The sequence below is a fragment of the Eleutherodactylus coqui genome, chromosome 2 (assembly GCF_035609145.1).
Source record: "Eleutherodactylus coqui strain aEleCoq1 chromosome 2, aEleCoq1.hap1, whole genome shotgun sequence".
Classification (NCBI taxonomy): Eukaryota; Metazoa; Chordata; class Amphibia; order Anura; family Eleutherodactylidae; genus Eleutherodactylus; species Eleutherodactylus coqui.
In genome coordinates, this window is record NC_089838.1 from 321,605,667 (window position 1) to 321,623,699 (window position 18,033).

Sequence of the window (18,033 nt, forward strand, 5' to 3'; positions counted from 1 at the left end):
ATGCATCACTGCTCCCTTTTCTACATCAAAAAAGCTTGCAAACTTTGATAAAAGACAACTTGACGGCTCTTTGGATACTGGAGAACGTGGCCAGTGGCCTTGGAGCTATTAGCACCACATTCTAACCCAACTGAGCTAATGCGCCATGAGGCAGAATGGCACATTTTGCCTCTTTGAGCCACATGCCTCATTGCTCCACTTTTCAAAAGAAAAAAGGCTGCTAACTTCTCCAAAGAAGAGCTTGTCGGCTCTTCAGACACTACGTAAGCTGGCCCGTACGGGGATCGAACCCGCGACCTTGGCGTTATTAGCACCATGCTCTAACCCAACTGAGCTAACCGGCCATGATTTCTGACTGTGTTTTTGGCCTCTTTGATCCACATACACATGCATCACTGCTCCCTTTTCTACATCAAAAAAGCTTGCAAACTTTGATAAAAGACAACTTGACGGCTCTTTGGATACTGGAGAACGTGGCCAGTGGCCTTGGAGCTATTAGCACCACATTCTAACCCAACTGAGCTAATGCGCCATGAGGCAGAATGGCACATTTTGCCTCTTTGAGCCACATGCCTCATTGCTCCACTTTTCAAAAGAAAAAAGGCTGCTAACTTCTCCAAAGAAGAGCTTGTCGGCTCTTCAGACACTACGTAAGCTGGCCCGTACGGGGATCGAACCCGCGACCTTGGCGTTATTAGCACCACGCTCTAACCCAACTGAGCTAACCGGCCATGATTTCTGACTGTGTTTGTGACCGTGTTTTTGGCCTCTTTGATCCACATACACATGCATCACTGCTCCCTTTTCTACATCAAAAAAGGTTGCGAACTTTGATAAAAGACAACTTGACGGCTCTTTGGATACTGGAGAACGTGGCCAGTGGCCTTGGAGTTATTAGCACCACATTCTAACCCAACTGAGCTAATGCGCCATGAGGCAGAATGGCACATTTTGCCTCTTTGAGCCACTTGCCTCATTGCTCCACTTTTCAAAAGAAAAAAGGCTGCTAACTTTTCCAAAGTAGAGCTTGTCAGCTCTTCAGACACTACGTAAGCTGGCCCGTACGGGGATCGAACCCGCGACCTTGGCGTTATTAGCACCACGCTCTAACCCAACTGAGCTAACCGGCCATGATTTGTGACTGTGTTTTTGGCCTCTTTGATCCACATACACATGCATCACTGCTCCCTTTTCTACATCAAAAAAGCTTGCAAACTTTGATAAAAGACAACTTGACGGCTCTTTGGATACTGGAGAACGTGGCCAGTGGCCTTGGAGCTATTAGCACCACATTCTAACCCAACTGAGCTAATGCGCCATGAGGCAGAATGGCACATTTTGCCTCTTTGAGCCACATGCCTCATTGCTCCACTTTTCAAAAGAAAAAAGGCTGCTAACTTCTCCAAAGAAGAGCTTGTCGGCTCTTCAGACACTACGTAAGCTGGCCCGTACGGGGATCGAACCCGCGACCTTGGCGTTATTAGCACCACGCTCTAACCCAACTGAGCTAACCGGCCATGATTTGTGACTGTGTTTGTGACTGTGTTTGTGACCGTGTTTTTGGCCTCTTTGATCCACATACACATGCATCACTGCTCCCTTTTCTACATCAAAAAAGCTTGCGAACTTTGATAAAAGACAACTTGACGGCTCTTTGGATACTGGAGAACGTGGCCAGTGGCCTTGGAGCTATTAGCACCACATTCTAACCCAACTGAGCTAATGCGCCATGAGGCAGAATGGCACATTTTGCCTCTTTGAGCCACATGCCTCATTGCTCCACTTTTCAAAAGAAAAAAGGCTGCTAACTTCTCTACGTAAGCTGGCCCGTACGGGGATCGAACCCGCGACCTTGGCGTTATTAGCACCACGCTCTAACCCAACTGAGCTAACCGGCCATGATTTCTGACTGTCTGTGACCGTGTTTTTGGCCTCTTTGATCCACATACACATGCATCACTGCTCCCTTTTCTACATCAAAAAAGCTTGCAAACTTTGATAAAAGACAACTTGACGGCTCTTTGGATACTGGAGAATGTGGCCAGTGGCCTTGGAGCTATTTGCACCACATTCTAACCCAACTGAGCTAATGCGCCATGAGGCAGAATGGCACATTTTGCCTCTTTGAGCCACATGCCTCATTGCTCCACTTTTCAAAAGAAAAAAGGCTGCTAACTTCTCCAAAGAAGAGCTTGTCGGCTCTTCAGACACTACGTAAGCTGGCCCGCACGGGGATCGAACCCGCGACCTTGGCGTTATTAGCTCCACGCTCTAACCCAACTGAGCTAACCGGCCATGATTTCTGACTGTGTTTGTGACCGTGTTTTTGGCCTCTTTGATCCACATACACATGCATCACTGCTCCCTTTTCTACATCAAAAAAAGGTTGCGAACTTTGATAAAAGACAACTTGACGGCTCTTTGGATACTGGAGAACGTGGCCAGTGGCCTTGGAGCTATTAGCACCACATTCTAACCCAACTGAGCTAATGCGCCATGAGGCAGAATGGCACATTTTGCCTCTTTGAGCCACTTGCCTCATTGCTCCACTTTTCAAAAGAAAAAAGGCTGCTAACTTTTCCAAAGTAGAGCTTGTCAGCTCTTCAGACACTACGTAAGCTGGCCCGTACGGGGATCGAACCCGCGACCTTGGCGTTATTAGCACCACGCTCTAACAAAACTGAGCTAACCAGCCATGATTTGTGACCGTGTTTTTGGCCTCTTTGATCCACATACACATGCATCACTGCTCCCTTTTCTACATCAAAAAAGCTTGCAAACTTTGATAAAAGACAACTTGACGGCTCTTTGGATACTGGAGAACGTGGCCAGTGGCCTTGGAGCTATTAGCACCACATTCTAACCCAACTGAGCTAATGCGCTATGAGGCAGACTGGCACATTTTGCCTCTTTGAGCCACATGCCTCATTGCTCCACTTTTCAAAAGAAAAAAGGCTGCTAACTTCTCCAAAGAAGAGCTTGTCGGCTCTTCAGACACTACGTAAGCTGGCCCGTACGGGGATCGAACCCGCGACCTTGGCGTTATTAGCACCACGCTCTAACCCAACTGAGCTAACCGGCCATGATTTGTGACTGTGTTTGTGACCGTGTTTTTGGCCTCTTTGATCCACATACACATGCATCACTGCTCCCTTTTCTACATCAAAAAAGCTTGCAAACTTTGATAAAAGACAACTTGACGGCTCTTTGGATACTGGAGAACGTGGCCAGTGGCCTTGGAGCTATTAACACCACATTCTAACCCAACTGAGCTAATGCGCCATGAGGCAGAATGGCACATTTTGCCTCTTTGAGCCACATGCCTCATTGCTCCACTTTTCAAAATAAAAAAGGCTGCTAACTTCTCCAAAGAAGAGCTTGTCGGCTCTTCAGACACTACGTAAGCTGGCCCGTACGGGGATCGAACCCGCGACCTTGGCGTTATTAGCACCACGCTCTAACCCAAATGAGCTAACCGGCCATGATTTCTGACTGTGTTTTTGGCCTCTTTGATCCACATACACATGCATCACTGCTCCCTTTTCTACATCAAAAAAGCTTGCAAACTTTGATAAAAGACAACTTGATGGCTCTTTGGATACTGGAGAACGTGGCCAGTGGCCTTGGAGCTATTAGCACCACATTCTAACCCAACTGAGCTAATGCGCCATGAGGCAGAATGGCACATTTTGCCTCTTTGAGCCACATGCCTCATTGCTCCACTTTTCAAAAGAAAAAAGGCTGCTAACTTCTCTACGTAAGCTGGCCCGTACGGGTATCGAACCCGCAACCTTGGCGTTATTAGCACCACGCTCTAACCCAACTGAGCTAACCGGCCATGATTTCTGACTGTTTGTGACCGTGTTTTTGGCCTCTTTGATCCACATACACATGCATCACTGCTCCTTTTTCTACATCAAAAAAGGTTGCAAACATTGATAAAAGACAACTTGACGGCTCTTTGGATACTGGAGAACGTGGCCAGTGGCCTTGGAGCTATTAGCACCACATTCTAACCCAACTGAGCTAATGCGCCATGAGGCAGAATGGCACATTTTGCCTCTTTGAGCCACTTGCCTCATTGCTCCACTTTTCAAAAGAAAAAAGGCTGCTAACTTTTCCAAAGTAGAGCTTGTCAGCTCTTCAGACACTACGTAAGCTGGCCCGTACGGGGATCGAACCCGCGACCTTGGCGTTATTAGCACCACGCTCTAACAAAACTGAGCTAACCAGCCATGATTTGTGACTGTGTTTTTGGCCTCTTTGATCCACATACACATGCATCACTGCTCCCTTTTCTACATCAAAAAAGCTTGCAAACTTTGATAAAAGACAACTTGACGGCTCTTTGGATACTGGAGAACGTGGCCAGTGGCCTTGGAGCTATTAGCACCACATTCTAACCCAACTGAGCTAATGCGCCATGAGGCAGAATGGCACATTTTGCCTCTTTGAGCCACATGCCTCATTGCTCCACTTTTCAAAAGAAAAAAGGCTGCTAACTTTTCCAAAGAAGAGCTTGTTGGCTCTTCAGACACTACGTAAGCTGGCCCGTACGGGGATCGAACCCGCGCCCTTGGCGTTATTAGCACCACGCTCTAACCCAACTGAGCTAACCAGCCATGATTTGTGACTGTGTTTTTGGCCTTTTTGATCCACATACACATGCATCACTGCTCCCTTTTCTACATCAAAAAAGCTTGCAAACTTTGACAAAAGACAACTTGACGGCTCTTTGGATACTGGAGAACGTGGCCAGTGGCCTTGGAGCTATTAGCACCACATTCTAACCCAACTGAGCTAATGCGCCATGAGGCAGAATGGCACATTTTGCCTCTTTGAGCCACATGCTTCATTGCTCCACTTTTCAAAAGAAAAAAGGCTGCTAACTTCTCCAAAGAAGAGCTTGTCAGCTCTTCAGACACTACGTAAGCTGGCCCGTACGGGGATCGAACCCGCGGCCTTGGCGTTATTAGCACCATGCTCTAACCCAACTGAGCTAACCGGCCATGATTTCTGACTGTGTTTTTGGCCTCTTTGATCCACATACACATGCATCACTGCTCCCTTTTCTACATCAAAAAAGCTTGCAAACTTTGATAAAAGACAACTTGACGGCTCTTTGGATACTGGAGAACGTGGCCAGTGGCCTTGGAGCTATTAACACCACATTCTAACCCAACTGAGCTAATGCGCCATGAGGCAGAATGGCACATTTTGCCTCTTTGAGCCACATGCCTCATTGCTCCACTTTTCAAAAGAAAAAAGGCTGCTAACTTCTCCAAAGAAGAGCTTGTCGGCTCTTCAGACACTACGTAAGCTGGCCCGTACGGGGATCGAACCCGCGACCTTGGCGTTATTAGCACCATGCTCTAACCCAACTGAGCTAACCGGCCATGATTTCTGACTGTGTTTTTGGCCTCTTTGATCCACATACACATGCATCACTGCTCCCTTTTCTACATCAAAAAAGCTTGCAAACTTTGATAAAAGACAACTTGACGGCTCTTTGGATACTGGAGAACGTGGCCAGTGGCCTTGGAGCTATTAGCACCACATTCTAACCCAACTGAGCTAATGCGCCATGAGGCAGAATGGCACATTTTGCCTCTTTGAGCCACATGCCTCATTGCTCCACTTTTCAAAAGAAAAAAGGCTGCTAACTTCTCCAAAGAAGAGCTTGTCGGCTCTTCAGACACTACGTAAGCTGGCCCGTACGGGGATCGAACCCGCGACCTTGGCGTTATTAGCACCACGCTCTAACCCAACTGAGCTAACCGGCCATGATTTCTGACTGTGTTTGTGACCGTGTTTTTGGCCTCTTTGATCCACATACACATGCATCACTGCTCCCTTTTCTACATCAAAAAAGGTTGCGAACTTTGATAAAAGACAACTTGACGGCTCTTTGGATACTGGAGAACGTGGCCAGTGGCCTTGGAGTTATTAGCACCACATTCTAACCCAACTGAGCTAATGCGCCATGAGGCAGAATGGCACATTTTGCCTCTTTGAGCCACTTGCCTCATTGCTCCACTTTTCAAAAGAAAAAAGGCTGCTAACTTTTCCAAAGTAGAGCTTGTCAGCTCTTCAGACACTACGTAAGCTGGCCCGTACGGGGATCGAACCCGCGACCTTGGCGTTATTAGCACCACGCTCTAACCCAACTGAGCTAACCGGCCATGATTTGTGACTGTGTTTTTGGCCTCTTTGATCCACATACACATGCATCACTGCTCCCTTTTCTACATCAAAAAAGCTTGCAAACTTTGATAAAAGACAACTTGACGGCTCTTTGGATACTGGAGAACGTGGCCAGTGGCCTTGGAGCTATTAGCACCACATTCTAACCCAACTGAGCTAATGCGCCATGAGGCAGAATGGCACATTTTGCCTCTTTGAGCCACATGCCTCATTGCTCCACTTTTCAAAAGAAAAAAGGCTGCTAACTTCTCCAAAGAAGAGCTTGTCGGCTCTTCAGACACTACGTAAGCTGGCCCGTACGGGGATCGAACCCGCGACCTTGGCGTTATTAGCACCACGCTCTAACCCAACTGAGCTAACCGGCCATGATTTGTGACTGTGTTTGTGACTGTGTTTGTGACCGTGTTTTTGGCCTCTTTGATCCACATACACATGCATCACTGCTCCCTTTTCTACATCAAAAAAGCTTGCGAACTTTGATAAAAGACAACTTGACGGCTCTTTGGATACTGGAGAACGTGGCCAGTGGCCTTGGAGCTATTAGCACCACATTCTAACCCAACTGAGCTAATGCGCCATGAGGCAGAATGGCACATTTTGCCTCTTTGAGCCACATGCCTCATTGCTCCACTTTTCAAAAGAAAAAAGGCTGCTAACTTCTCTACGTAAGCTGGCCCGTACGGGGATCGAACCCGCGACCTTGGCGTTATTAGCACCACGCTCTAACCCAACTGAGCTAACCGGCCATGATTTCTGACTGTCTGTGACCGTGTTTTTGGCCTCTTTGATCCACATACACATGCATCACTGCTCCCTTTTCTACATCAAAAAAGCTTGCAAACTTTGATAAAAGACAACTTGACGGCTCTTTGGATACTGGAGAATGTGGCCAGTGGCCTTGGAGCTATTTGCACCACATTCTAACCCAACTGAGCTAATGCGCCATGAGGCAGAATGGCACATTTTGCCTCTTTGAGCCACATGCCTCATTGCTCCACTTTTCAAAAGAAAAAAGGCTGCTAACTTCTCCAAAGAAGAGCTTGTCGGCTCTTCAGACACTACGTAAGCTGGCCCGCACGGGGATCGAACCCGCGACCTTGGCGTTATTAGCTCCACGCTCTAACCCAACTGAGCTAACCGGCCATGATTTCTGACTGTGTTTGTGACCGTGTTTTTGGCCTCTTTGATCCACATACACATGCATCACTGCTCCCTTTTCTACATCAAAAAAAGGTTGCGAACTTTGATAAAAGACAACTTGACGGCTCTTTGGATACTGGAGAACGTGGCCAGTGGCCTTGGAGCTATTAGCACCACATTCTAACCCAACTGAGCTAATGCGCCATGAGGCAGAATGGCACATTTTGCCTCTTTGAGCCACTTGCCTCATTGCTCCACTTTTCAAAAGAAAAAAGGCTGCTAACTTTTCCAAAGTAGAGCTTGTCAGCTCTTCAGACACTACGTAAGCTGGCCCGTACGGGGATCGAACCCGCGACCTTGGCGTTATTAGCACCACGCTCTAACAAAACTGAGCTAACCAGCCATGATTTGTGACCGTGTTTTTGGCCTCTTTGATCCACATACACATGCATCACTGCTCCCTTTTCTACATCAAAAAAGCTTGCAAACTTTGATAAAAGACAACTTGACGGCTCTTTGGATACTGGAGAACGTGGCCAGTGGCCTTGGAGCTATTAGCACCACATTCTAACCCAACTGAGCTAATGCGCTATGAGGCAGACTGGCACATTTTGCCTCTTTGAGCCACATGCCTCATTGCTCCACTTTTCAAAAGAAAAAAGGCTGCTAACTTCTCCAAAGAAGAGCTTGTCGGCTCTTCAGACACTACGTAAGCTGGCCCGTACGGGGATCGAACCCGCGACCTTGGCGTTATTAGCACCACGCTCTAACCCAACTGAGCTAACCGGCCATGATTTGTGACTGTGTTTGTGACCGTGTTTTTGGCCTCTTTGATCCACATACACATGCATCACTGCTCCCTTTTCTACATCAAAAAAGCTTGCAAACTTTGATAAAAGACAACTTGACGGCTCTTTGGATACTGGAGAACGTGGCCAGTGGCCTTGGAGCTATTAACACCACATTCTAACCCAACTGAGCTAATGCGCCATGAGGCAGAATGGCACATTTTGCCTCTTTGAGCCACATGCCTCATTGCTCCACTTTTCAAAATAAAAAAGGCTGCTAACTTCTCCAAAGAAGAGCTTGTCGGCTCTTCAGACACTACGTAAGCTGGCCCGTACGGGGAGCGAACCCGCGACCTTGGCGTTATTAGCACCACGCTCTAACCCAAATGAGCTAACCGGCCATGATTTCTGACTGTGTTTTTGGCCTCTTTGATCCACATACACATGCATCACTGCTCCCTTTTCTACATCAAAAAAGCTTGCAAACTTTGATAAAAGACAACTTGATGGCTCTTTGGATACTGGAGAACGTGGCCAGTGGCCTTGGAGCTATTAGCACCACATTCTAACCCAACTGAGCTAATGCGCCATGAGGCAGAATGGCACATTTTGCCTCTTTGAGCCACATGCCTCATTGCTCCACTTTTCAAAAGAAAAAAGGCTGCTAACTTCTCCAAAGAAGAGCTTGTCGGCTCTTCAGACACTACGTAAGCTGGCCCGTACGGGGATCGAACCCGCGACCTTGGCGTTATTAGCACCACGCTCTAACCCAACTGAGCTAACCGGCCATGATTTCTGACTGTGTTTGTGACCGTGTTTTTGGCCTCTTTGATCCACATACACATGCATCACTGCTCCCTTTTCTACATCAAAAAAGGTTGCGAACTTTGATAAAAGACAACTTGACGGCTCTTTGGATACTGGAGAACGTGGCCAGTGGCCTTGGAGCTATTAGCACCACATTCTAACCCAACTGAGCTAATGCGCCATGAGGCAGAATGGCACATTTTGCCTCTTTGAGCCACATGCCTCATTGCTCCACTTTTCAAAAGAAAAAAGGCTGCTAACTTTTCCAAAGAAGAGCTTGTTGGCTCTTCAGACACTACGTAAGCTGGCCCGTACGGGGATCGAACCCGCGACCTTGGCGTTATTAGCACCACGCTCTAACCCAACTGAGCTAACCGGCCATGATTTGTGACTGTGTTTTTGGCCTTTTTGATCCACATACACATGCATCACTGCTCCCTTTTCTACATCAAAAAAGCTTGCAAACTTTGACAAAAGACAACTTGACGGCTCTTTGGATACTGGAGAACGTGGCCAGTGGCCTTGGAGCTATTAGCACCAGATTCTAACCCAACTGAGCTAATGCGCCATGAGGCAGAATGGCACATTTTGCCTCTTTGAGCCACATGCCTCATTGCTCCACTTTTCAAAAGAAAAAAGGCTGCTAACTTTTCCAAAGAAGAGCTTGTCGGCTCTTCAGACACTACGTAAGCTGGCCCGTACGGGGATCGAACCCGCGACCTTGGCGTTATTAGCACCACGCTCTAACCCAACTGAGCTAACCGGCCATGATTTCTGACTGTGTTTGTGACCGTGTTTTTGGCCTCTTTGATCCACATACACATGCATCACTGCTCCCTTTTCTACATCAAAAAAGGTTGCAAACATTGATAAAAGACAACTTGACGGCTCTTTGGATACTGGAGAACGTGGCCAGTGGCCTTGGAGCTATTAGCACCACATTCTAACCCAACTGAGCTAATGCGCCATGAGGCAGAATGGCACATTTTGCCTCTTTGAGCCACTTGCCTCATTGCTCCACTTTTCAAAAGAAAAAAGGCTGCTAACTTTTCCAAAGTAGAGCTTGTCAGCTCTTCAGACACTACGTAAGCGGGCCCGTACGGGGATCGAACCCGCGACCTTGGCGTTATTAGCACCACGCTCTAACCCAACTGAGCTAACCAGCCATGATTTGTGACTGTGTTTGTGACTGTGTTTTTGGCCTCTTTGATCCACATACACATGCATCACTGCTCCCTTTTCTACATCAAAAAAGGTTGCGAACTTTGATAAAAGACAACTTGACGGCTCTTTGGATACTGGAGAACGTGGCCAGTGGCCTTGGAGCTATTAGCACCACATTCTTACCCAACTGAGCTAATGCGCCATGAGGCAGAATGGCACATTTTGCCTCTTTGAGCCACTTGCCTCATTGCTCCACTTTTCAAAAGAAAAAAGGCTGCTAACTTTTCCAAAGTAGAGCTTGTCAGCTCTTCAGACACTACGTAAGCTGGCCCGTACGGGGATCAAACCCGCGACCTTGGCGTTATTAGCACCACGCTCTAACCCAACTGAGCTAACCGGCCATGATTTGTGACTGTGTTTTTGGCCTCTTTGATCCATATACACATGCATCACTGCTCCCTTTTCTACATCAAAAAAGCTTGCAAACTTTGATAAAAGACAACTTGACGGCTCTTTGGATACTGGAGAACGTGGCCAGTGGCCTTGGAGCTATTAGCACCACATTCTAACCCAACTGAGCTAATGCGCCATGAGGCAGAATGGCACATTTTGCCTCTTTGAGCCACATGCCTCATTGCTCCACTTTTCAAAAGAAAAAAGGCTGCTAACTTTTCCAAAGAAGAGCTTGTCGGCTCTTCAGACACTACGTAAGCTGGCCCGTACGGGGATCGAACCCGCGACCTTGGCGTTATTAGCACCACGCTCTAACCCAACTGAGCTAACCGGCCATGATTTCTGACTGTGTTTGTGACCGTGTTTTTGGCCTCTTTGATCCACATACACATGCATCACTGCTCCCTTTTCTACATCAAAAAAGGTTGCAAACATTGATAAAAGACAACTTGACGGCTCTTTGGATACTGGAGAACGTGGCCAGTGGCCTTGGAGCTATTAGCACCACATTCTAACCCAACTGAGCTAATGCGCCATGAGGCAGAATGGCACATTTTGCCTCTTTGAGCCACTTGCCTCATTGCTCCACTTTTCAAAAGAAAAAAGGCTGCTAACTTTTCCAAAGTAGAGCTTGTCAGCTCTTCAGACACTACGTAAGCTGGCCCGTACGGGGATCGAACCCGCGACCTTGGCGTTATTAGCACCACGCTCTAACAAAACTGAGCTAACCAGCCATGATTTGTGACTGTGTTTTTGGCCTCTTTGATCCACATACACATGCATCACTGCTCCCTTTTCTACATCAAAAAAGCTTGCAAACTTTGATAAAAGACAACTTGACGGCTCTTTGGATACTGGAGAACGTGGCCAGTGGCCTTGGAGCTATTAGCACCACATTCTAACCCAACTGAGCTAATGCGCCATGAGGCAGAATGGCACATTTTGCCTCTTTGAGCCACATGCCTCATTGCTCCACTTTTCAAAAGAAAAAAGGCTGCTAACTTTTCCAAAGAAGAGCTTGTCGGCTCTTCAGACACTACGTAAGCTGGCCCGTACGGGGATCGAACCCGTGACCTTGGCGTTATTAGCACCACGCTCTAACCCAACTGAGCTAACCGGCCATGATTTGTGCCTGTGTTTTTGGCCTCTTTGATCCACATACACATGCATCACTGCTCCCTTTTCTACATCAAAAAAGGTTGCGAACTTTGATAAAAGACAACTTGACGGCTCTTTGGATACTGGAGAACGTGGCCAGTGGCCTTGGAGCTATTAGCACCACATTCTAACCCAACTGAGCTAATGCGCCATGAGGCAGAATGGCACATTTTGCCTCTTTGAGCCACTTGCCTCATTGCTCCACTTTTCAAAAGAAAAAAGGCTGCTAACTTTTCCAAAGTAGAGCTTGTCAGCTCTTCAGACACTACGTAAGCTGGCCCGTACGGGGATCGAACCCGCGACCTTGGCGTTATTAGCACCACGCTCTAACCCAACTGAGCTAACCGGCCATGATTTGTGACTGTGTTTTTGGCCTCTTTGATCCATATACACATGCATCACTGCTCCCTTTTCTACATCAAAAAAGCTTGCAAACTTTGATAAAAAACAACTTGACGGCTCTTTGGATACTGGAGAACGTGGCCAGTGGCCTTGGAGCTATTAGCACCACATTCTAACCCAACTGAGCTAATGCGCCATGAGGCAGAATGGCACATTTTGCCTCTTTGAGCCACATGCCTCATTGCTCCACTTTTCAAAAGAAAAAAGGCTGCTAACTTCTCTACGTAAGCTGGCCCGTACGGGTATCGAACCCGCAACCTTGGCGTTATTAGCACCACGCTCTAACCCAACTGAGCTAACCGGCCATGATTTCTGACTGTTTGTGACCGTGTTTTTGGCCTCTTTGATCCACATACACATGCATCACTGCTCCCTTTTCTACATCAAAAAAGGTTGCAAACATTGATAAAAGACAACTTGACGGCTCTTTGGATACTGGAGAACGTGGCCAGTGGCCTTGGAGCTATTAGCACCACATTCTAACCCAACTGAGCTAATGCGCCATGAGGCAGAATGGCACATTTTGCCTCTTTGAGCCACTTGCCTCATTGCTCCACTTTTCAAAAGAAAAAAGGCTGCTAACTTTTCCAAAGTAGAGCTTGTCAGCTCTTCAGACACTACGTAAGCTGGCCCGTACGGGGATCGAACCCGCGACCTTGGCGTTATTAGCACCACGCTCTAACAAAACTGAGCTAACCAGCCATGATTTGTGACTGTGTTTTTGGCCTCTTTGATCCACATACACATGCATCACTGCTCCCTTTTCTACATCAAAAAAGCTTGCAAACTTTGATAAAAGACAACTTGACGGCTCTTTGGATACTGGAGAACGTGGCCAGTGGCCTTGGAGCTATTAGCACCACATTGTAACCCAACTGAGCTAATGCGCCATGAGGCAGAATGGCACATTTTGCCTCTTTGAGCCACATGCCTCATTGCTCCACTTTTCAAAAGAAAAAAGGCTGCTAACTTTTCCAAAGAAGAGCTTGTTGGCTCTTCAGACACTACGTAAGCTGGCCCGTACGGGGATCGAACCCGCGCCCTTGGCGTTATTAGCACCACGCTCTAACCCAACTGAGCTAACCAGCCATGATTTGTGACTGTGTTTTTGGCCTTTTTGATCCACATACACATGCATCACTGCTCCCTTTTCTACATCAAAAAAGCTTGCAAACTTTGACAAAAGACAACTTGACGGCTCTTTGGATACTGGAGAACGTGGCCAGTGGCCTTGGAGCTATTAGCACCACATTCTAACCCAACTGAGCTAATGCGCCATGAGGCAGAATGGCACATTTTGCCTCTTTGAGCCACATGCTTCATTGCTCCACTTTTCAAAAGAAAAAAGGCTGCTAACTTCTCCAAAGAAGAGCTTGTCAGCTCTTCAGACACTACGTAAGCTGGCCCGTACGGGGATCGAACCCGCGGCCTTGGCGTTATTAGCACCATGCTCTAACCCAACTGAGCTAACCGGCCATGATTTCTGACTGTGTTTTTGGCCTCTTTGATCCACATACACATGCATCACTGCTCCCTTTTCTACATCAAAAAAGCTTGCAAACTTTGATAAAAGACAACTTGACGGCTCTTTGGATACTGGAGAACGTGGCCAGTGGCCTTGGAGCTATTAGCACCACATTCTAACCCAACTGAGCTAATGCGCCATGAGGCAGAATGGCACATTTTGCCTCTTTGAGCCACATGCCTCATTGCTCCACTTTTCAAAAGAAAAAAGGCTGCTAACTTTTCCAAAGAAGAGCTTGTCGGCTCTTCAGACACTACGTAAGCTGGCCCGTACGGGGATCGAACCCGCGACCTTGGCGTTATTAGCACCATGCTCTAACCCAACTGAGCTAACCGGCCATGATTTCTGACTGTGTTTTTGGCCTCTTTGATCCACATACACATGCATCACTGCTCCCTTTTCTACATCAAAAAAGCTTGCAAACTTTGATAAAAGACAACTTGACGGCTCTTTGGATACTGGAGAACGTGGCCAGTGGCCTTGGAGCTATTAGCACCACATTCTAACCCAACTGAGCTAATGCGCCATGAGGCAGAATGGCACATTTTGCCTCTTTGAGCCACATGCCTCATTGCTCCACTTTTCAAAAGAAAAAAGGCTGCTAACTTCTCCAAAGAAGAGCTTGTCCGCTCTTCAGACACTACGTAAGCTGGCCCGTACGGGGATCGAACCCGCGACCTTGGCGTTATTAGCACCACGCTCTAACCCAACTGAGCTAACCGGCCATGATTTCTGACTGTGTTTGTGACCGTGTTTTTGGCCTCTTTGATCCACATACACATGCATCACTGCTCCCTTTTCTACATCAAAAAAGGTTGCGAACTTTGATAAAAGACAACTTGACGGCTCTTTGGATACTGGAGAACGTGGCCAGTGGCCTTGGAGTTATTAGCACCACATTCTAACCCAACTGAGCTAATGCGCCATGAGGCAGAATGGCACATTTTGCCTCTTTGAGCCACTTGCCTCATTGCTCCACTTTTCAAAAGAAAAAAGGCTGCTAACTTTTCCAAAGTAGAGCTTGTCAGCTCTTCAGACACTACGTAAGCTGGCCCGTACGGGGATCGAACCCGCGACCTTGGCGTTATTAGCACCACGCTCTAACCCAACTGAGCTAACCGGCCATGATTTGTGACTGTGTTTTTGGCCTCTTTGATCCACATACACATGCATCACTGCTCCCTTTTCTACATCAAAAAAGCTTGCAAACTTTGATAAAAGACAACTTGACGGCTCTTTGGATACTGGAGAACGTGGCCAGTGGCCTTGGAGCTATTAGCACCACATTCTAACCCAACTGAGCTAATGCGCCATGAGGCAGAATGGCACATTTTGCCTCTTTGAGCCACATGCCTCATTGCTCCACTTTTCAAAAGAAAAAAGGCTGCTAACTTCTCCAAAGAAGAGCTTGTCGGCTCTTCAGACACTACGTAAGCTGGCCCGTACGGGGATCGAACCCGCGACCTTGGCGTTATTAGCACCACGCTCTAACCCAACTGAGCTAACCGGCCATGATTTGTGACTGTGTTTGTGACTGTGTTTGTGACCGTGTTTTTGGCCTCTTTGATCCACATACACATGCATCACTGCTCCCTTTTCTACATCAAAAAAGCTTGCGAACTTTGATAAAAGACAACTTGACGGCTCTTTGGATACTGGAGAACGTGGCCAGTGGCCTTGGAGCTATTAGCACCACATTCTAACCCAACTGAGCTAATGCGCCATGAGGCAGAATGGCACATTTTGCCTCTTTGAGCCACATGCCTCATTGCTCCACTTTTCAAAAGAAAAAAGGCTGCTAACTTCTCTACGTAAGCTGGCCCGTACGGGGATCGAACCCGCGACCTTGGCGTTATTAGCACCACGCTCTAACCCAACTGAGCTAACCGGCCATGATTTCTGACTGTGTTTGTGACCGTGTTTTTGGCCTCTTTGATCCACATACACATGCATCACTGCTCCCTTTTCTACATCAAAAAAGGTTGCGAACTTTGATAAAAGACAACTTGACGGCTCTTTGGATACTGGAGAACGTGGCCAGTGGCCTTGGAGCTATTAGCACCACATTCTAACCCAACTGAGCTAATGCGCCATGAGGCAGAATGGCACATTTTGCCTCTTTGAGCCACATGCCTCATTGCTCCACTTTTCAAAAGAAAAAAGGCTGCTAACTTTTCCAAAGAAGAGCTTGTCGGCTCTTTAGACACTACGTAAGCTGGCCCGTACGGGGATCGAACCCGCGACCTTGGCGTTATTAGCACCACGCTCTAACCCAACTGAGCTAACCGGCCATGATTTGTGACTGTGTTTGTGACCGTGTTTTTGGCCTCTTTGATCCACATACACATGCATCACTGCTCCCTTTTCTACATCAAAAAAGCTTGCAAACTTTGATAAAAGACAACTTGACGGCTCTTTGGATACTGGAGAACGTGGCCAGTGGCCTTGGAGCTATTAGCACCACATTCTAACCCAACTGAGCTAATGCGCCATGAGGCAGAATGGCACATTTTGCCTCTTTGAGCCACATGCCTCATTGCTCCACTTTTCAAAAGAAAAAAGGCTGCTAACTTTTCCAAAGAAGAGCTTGTTGGCTCTTCAGACACTACGTAAGCTGGCCCGTACGGGGATCGAACTCGCGACCTTGGCGTTATTAGCACCACGCTCTAACCCAACTGAGCTAACCGGCCATGATTTGTGACTGTGTTTTTGGCCTTTTTGATCCACATACACATGCATCACTGCTCCCTTTTCTACATCAAAAAAGCTTGCAAACTTTGACAAAAGACAACTTGACGGCTCTTTGGATACTGGAGAACGTGGCCAGTGGCCTTGGAGCTATTAGCACCACATTCTAACCCAACTGAGCTAATGCGCCATGAGGCAGAATGGCACATTTTGCCTCTTTGAGCCACATGCCTCATTGCTCCACTTTTCAAAAGAAAAAAGGCTGCTAACTTTTCCAAAGAAGAGCTTGTCGGCTCTTCAGACACTACGTAAGCTGGCCCGTACGGGGATCGAACCCGTGACCTTGGCGTTATTAGCACCACGCTCTAACCCAACTGAGCTAACCGGCCATGATTTGTGCTTGTGTTTTTGGCCTCTTTGATCCACATACACATGCATCACTGCTCCCTTTTCTACATCAAAAAAGGTTGCAAACATTGATAAAAGACAACTTGACGGCTCTTTGGATACTGGAGAACGTGGCCAGTGGCCTTGGAGCTATTAGCACCACATTCTAACCCAACTGAGCTAATGCGCCATGAGGCAGAATGGCACATTTTGCCTCTTTGAGCCACATGCCTCATTGCTCCACTTTTCAAAAGAAAAAAGGCTGCTAACTTTTCCAAAGAAGAGCTTGTCGGCTCTTCAGACACTACGTAAGCTGACCCGTACAGGGATCGAACCCGCGACCTTGGCGTTATTAGCACCACGCTCTAACCCAACTGAGCTAACCGGCCATGATTTCTGACTGTGTTTGTGACCGTGTTTTTGGCCTCTTTGATCCACATACACATGCATCACTGCTCCCTTTTCTACATCAAAAAAGGTTGCAAACATTGATAAAAGACAACTTGACGGCTCTTTGGATACTGGAGAACGTGGCCAGTGGCCTTGGAGCTATTAGCACCACATTCTAACCCAACTGAGCTAATGCGCCATGAGGCAGAATGGCACATTTTGCCTCTTTGAGCCACTTGCCTCATTGCTCCACTTTTCAAAAGAAAAAAGGCTGCTAACTTTTCCAAAGTAGAGCTTGTCAGCTCTTCAGACACTACGTAAGCTGGCCCGTACGGGGATCGAACCCGCGACCTTGGCGTTATTAGCACCAAGCTCTAACAAAACTGAGCTAACCAGCCATGATTTGTGACTGTGTTTTTGGCCTCTTTGATCCACATACACATGCATCACTGCTCCCTTTTCTACATCAAAAAAGCTTGCAAACTTTGATAAAAGACAACTTGACGGCTCTTTGGATACTGGAGAACGTGGCCAGTGGCCTTGGAGCTATTAGCACCACATTCTAACCCAACTGAGCTAATGCGCCATGAGGCAGAATGGCACATTTTGCCTCTTTGAGCCACATGCCTCATTGCTCCACTTTTCAAAAGAAAAAAGGCTGCTAACTTTTCCAAAGAAGAGCTTGTCGGCTCTTCAGACACTACGTAAGCTGGCCCGTACGGGGATCGAACCCGCGACCTTGGCGTTATTAGCACCACGCTCTAACCCAACTGAGCTAACCGGCCATGATTTCTGACTGTGTTTGTGACCGTGTTTTTGGCCTCTTTGATCCACATACACATGCATCACTGCTCCCTTTTCTACATCAAAAAAGGTTGCGAACTTTGATAAAAGACAACTTGACGGCTCTTTGGATACTGGAGAACG

The 18,033-nt window shown here is 47.3% G+C and overlaps 30 non-coding genes across 30 annotated transcripts; all 30 read right to left on the bottom strand.

Moving 5' to 3' along the window:
* Nucleotides 1-269: 269 nt before the first annotated feature.
* Nucleotides 270-344, bottom strand: TRNAI-AAU (transfer RNA isoleucine (anticodon AAU)). Its single transcript has one exon. It is a non-coding gene; the product is annotated as a tRNA-Ile (tRNA).
* A 312-nt stretch (nt 345-656) lies between these two features.
* TRNAI-AAU (transfer RNA isoleucine (anticodon AAU)) lies at nt 657-731 on the bottom strand. Its single transcript has one exon. It is a non-coding gene; the product is annotated as a tRNA-Ile (tRNA).
* A 324-nt stretch (nt 732-1,055) lies between these two features.
* Nucleotides 1,056-1,130, bottom strand: TRNAI-AAU (transfer RNA isoleucine (anticodon AAU)). The gene has a single exon. It is a non-coding gene; the product is annotated as a tRNA-Ile (tRNA).
* A 312-nt stretch (nt 1,131-1,442) lies between these two features.
* Nucleotides 1,443-1,517, bottom strand: TRNAI-AAU (transfer RNA isoleucine (anticodon AAU)). Its single transcript has one exon. It is a non-coding gene; the product is annotated as a tRNA-Ile (tRNA).
* A 306-nt stretch (nt 1,518-1,823) lies between these two features.
* TRNAI-AAU (transfer RNA isoleucine (anticodon AAU)) lies at nt 1,824-1,898 on the bottom strand. Its single transcript has one exon. It is a non-coding gene; the product is annotated as a tRNA-Ile (tRNA).
* A 1,109-nt stretch (nt 1,899-3,007) lies between these two features.
* Nucleotides 3,008-3,082, bottom strand: TRNAI-AAU (transfer RNA isoleucine (anticodon AAU)). Its single transcript has one exon. It is a non-coding gene; the product is annotated as a tRNA-Ile (tRNA).
* Nucleotides 3,083-4,547: 1,465 nt separating this feature from the next.
* TRNAI-AAU (transfer RNA isoleucine (anticodon AAU)) lies at nt 4,548-4,622 on the bottom strand. Its single transcript has one exon. It is a non-coding gene; the product is annotated as a tRNA-Ile (tRNA).
* Nucleotides 4,623-4,934: 312 nt separating this feature from the next.
* Nucleotides 4,935-5,009, bottom strand: TRNAI-AAU (transfer RNA isoleucine (anticodon AAU)). The gene has a single exon. It is a non-coding gene; the product is annotated as a tRNA-Ile (tRNA).
* Nucleotides 5,010-5,321: 312 nt separating this feature from the next.
* On the bottom strand, nt 5,322-5,396 carry TRNAI-AAU (transfer RNA isoleucine (anticodon AAU)). The gene has a single exon. It is a non-coding gene; the product is annotated as a tRNA-Ile (tRNA).
* A 312-nt stretch (nt 5,397-5,708) lies between these two features.
* Nucleotides 5,709-5,783, bottom strand: TRNAI-AAU (transfer RNA isoleucine (anticodon AAU)). Its single transcript has one exon. It is a non-coding gene; the product is annotated as a tRNA-Ile (tRNA).
* A 324-nt stretch (nt 5,784-6,107) lies between these two features.
* TRNAI-AAU (transfer RNA isoleucine (anticodon AAU)) lies at nt 6,108-6,182 on the bottom strand. Its single transcript has one exon. It is a non-coding gene; the product is annotated as a tRNA-Ile (tRNA).
* Nucleotides 6,183-6,494: 312 nt separating this feature from the next.
* TRNAI-AAU (transfer RNA isoleucine (anticodon AAU)) lies at nt 6,495-6,569 on the bottom strand. The gene has a single exon. It is a non-coding gene; the product is annotated as a tRNA-Ile (tRNA).
* A 306-nt stretch (nt 6,570-6,875) lies between these two features.
* On the bottom strand, nt 6,876-6,950 carry TRNAI-AAU (transfer RNA isoleucine (anticodon AAU)). The gene has a single exon. It is a non-coding gene; the product is annotated as a tRNA-Ile (tRNA).
* Nucleotides 6,951-8,059: 1,109 nt separating this feature from the next.
* On the bottom strand, nt 8,060-8,134 carry TRNAI-AAU (transfer RNA isoleucine (anticodon AAU)). The gene has a single exon. It is a non-coding gene; the product is annotated as a tRNA-Ile (tRNA).
* A 711-nt stretch (nt 8,135-8,845) lies between these two features.
* TRNAI-AAU (transfer RNA isoleucine (anticodon AAU)) lies at nt 8,846-8,920 on the bottom strand. Its single transcript has one exon. It is a non-coding gene; the product is annotated as a tRNA-Ile (tRNA).
* Nucleotides 8,921-9,244: 324 nt separating this feature from the next.
* TRNAI-AAU (transfer RNA isoleucine (anticodon AAU)) lies at nt 9,245-9,319 on the bottom strand. The gene has a single exon. It is a non-coding gene; the product is annotated as a tRNA-Ile (tRNA).
* Nucleotides 9,320-9,631: 312 nt separating this feature from the next.
* Nucleotides 9,632-9,706, bottom strand: TRNAI-AAU (transfer RNA isoleucine (anticodon AAU)). Its single transcript has one exon. It is a non-coding gene; the product is annotated as a tRNA-Ile (tRNA).
* A 1,110-nt stretch (nt 9,707-10,816) lies between these two features.
* Nucleotides 10,817-10,891, bottom strand: TRNAI-AAU (transfer RNA isoleucine (anticodon AAU)). Its single transcript has one exon. It is a non-coding gene; the product is annotated as a tRNA-Ile (tRNA).
* Nucleotides 10,892-11,602: 711 nt separating this feature from the next.
* TRNAI-AAU (transfer RNA isoleucine (anticodon AAU)) lies at nt 11,603-11,677 on the bottom strand. The gene has a single exon. It is a non-coding gene; the product is annotated as a tRNA-Ile (tRNA).
* Nucleotides 11,678-11,989: 312 nt separating this feature from the next.
* TRNAI-AAU (transfer RNA isoleucine (anticodon AAU)) lies at nt 11,990-12,064 on the bottom strand. Its single transcript has one exon. It is a non-coding gene; the product is annotated as a tRNA-Ile (tRNA).
* A 1,066-nt stretch (nt 12,065-13,130) lies between these two features.
* TRNAI-AAU (transfer RNA isoleucine (anticodon AAU)) lies at nt 13,131-13,205 on the bottom strand. The gene has a single exon. It is a non-coding gene; the product is annotated as a tRNA-Ile (tRNA).
* A 312-nt stretch (nt 13,206-13,517) lies between these two features.
* On the bottom strand, nt 13,518-13,592 carry TRNAI-AAU (transfer RNA isoleucine (anticodon AAU)). Its single transcript has one exon. It is a non-coding gene; the product is annotated as a tRNA-Ile (tRNA).
* A 312-nt stretch (nt 13,593-13,904) lies between these two features.
* Nucleotides 13,905-13,979, bottom strand: TRNAI-AAU (transfer RNA isoleucine (anticodon AAU)). Its single transcript has one exon. It is a non-coding gene; the product is annotated as a tRNA-Ile (tRNA).
* Nucleotides 13,980-14,291: 312 nt separating this feature from the next.
* On the bottom strand, nt 14,292-14,366 carry TRNAI-AAU (transfer RNA isoleucine (anticodon AAU)). Its single transcript has one exon. It is a non-coding gene; the product is annotated as a tRNA-Ile (tRNA).
* A 324-nt stretch (nt 14,367-14,690) lies between these two features.
* Nucleotides 14,691-14,765, bottom strand: TRNAI-AAU (transfer RNA isoleucine (anticodon AAU)). The gene has a single exon. It is a non-coding gene; the product is annotated as a tRNA-Ile (tRNA).
* Nucleotides 14,766-15,077: 312 nt separating this feature from the next.
* On the bottom strand, nt 15,078-15,152 carry TRNAI-AAU (transfer RNA isoleucine (anticodon AAU)). The gene has a single exon. It is a non-coding gene; the product is annotated as a tRNA-Ile (tRNA).
* A 306-nt stretch (nt 15,153-15,458) lies between these two features.
* On the bottom strand, nt 15,459-15,533 carry TRNAI-AAU (transfer RNA isoleucine (anticodon AAU)). The gene has a single exon. It is a non-coding gene; the product is annotated as a tRNA-Ile (tRNA).
* A 324-nt stretch (nt 15,534-15,857) lies between these two features.
* TRNAI-AAU (transfer RNA isoleucine (anticodon AAU)) lies at nt 15,858-15,932 on the bottom strand. The gene has a single exon. It is a non-coding gene; the product is annotated as a tRNA-Ile (tRNA).
* A 711-nt stretch (nt 15,933-16,643) lies between these two features.
* TRNAI-AAU (transfer RNA isoleucine (anticodon AAU)) lies at nt 16,644-16,718 on the bottom strand. Its single transcript has one exon. It is a non-coding gene; the product is annotated as a tRNA-Ile (tRNA).
* A 1,098-nt stretch (nt 16,719-17,816) lies between these two features.
* TRNAI-AAU (transfer RNA isoleucine (anticodon AAU)) lies at nt 17,817-17,891 on the bottom strand. Its single transcript has one exon. It is a non-coding gene; the product is annotated as a tRNA-Ile (tRNA).
* Nucleotides 17,892-18,033: the final 142 nt, after the last annotated feature.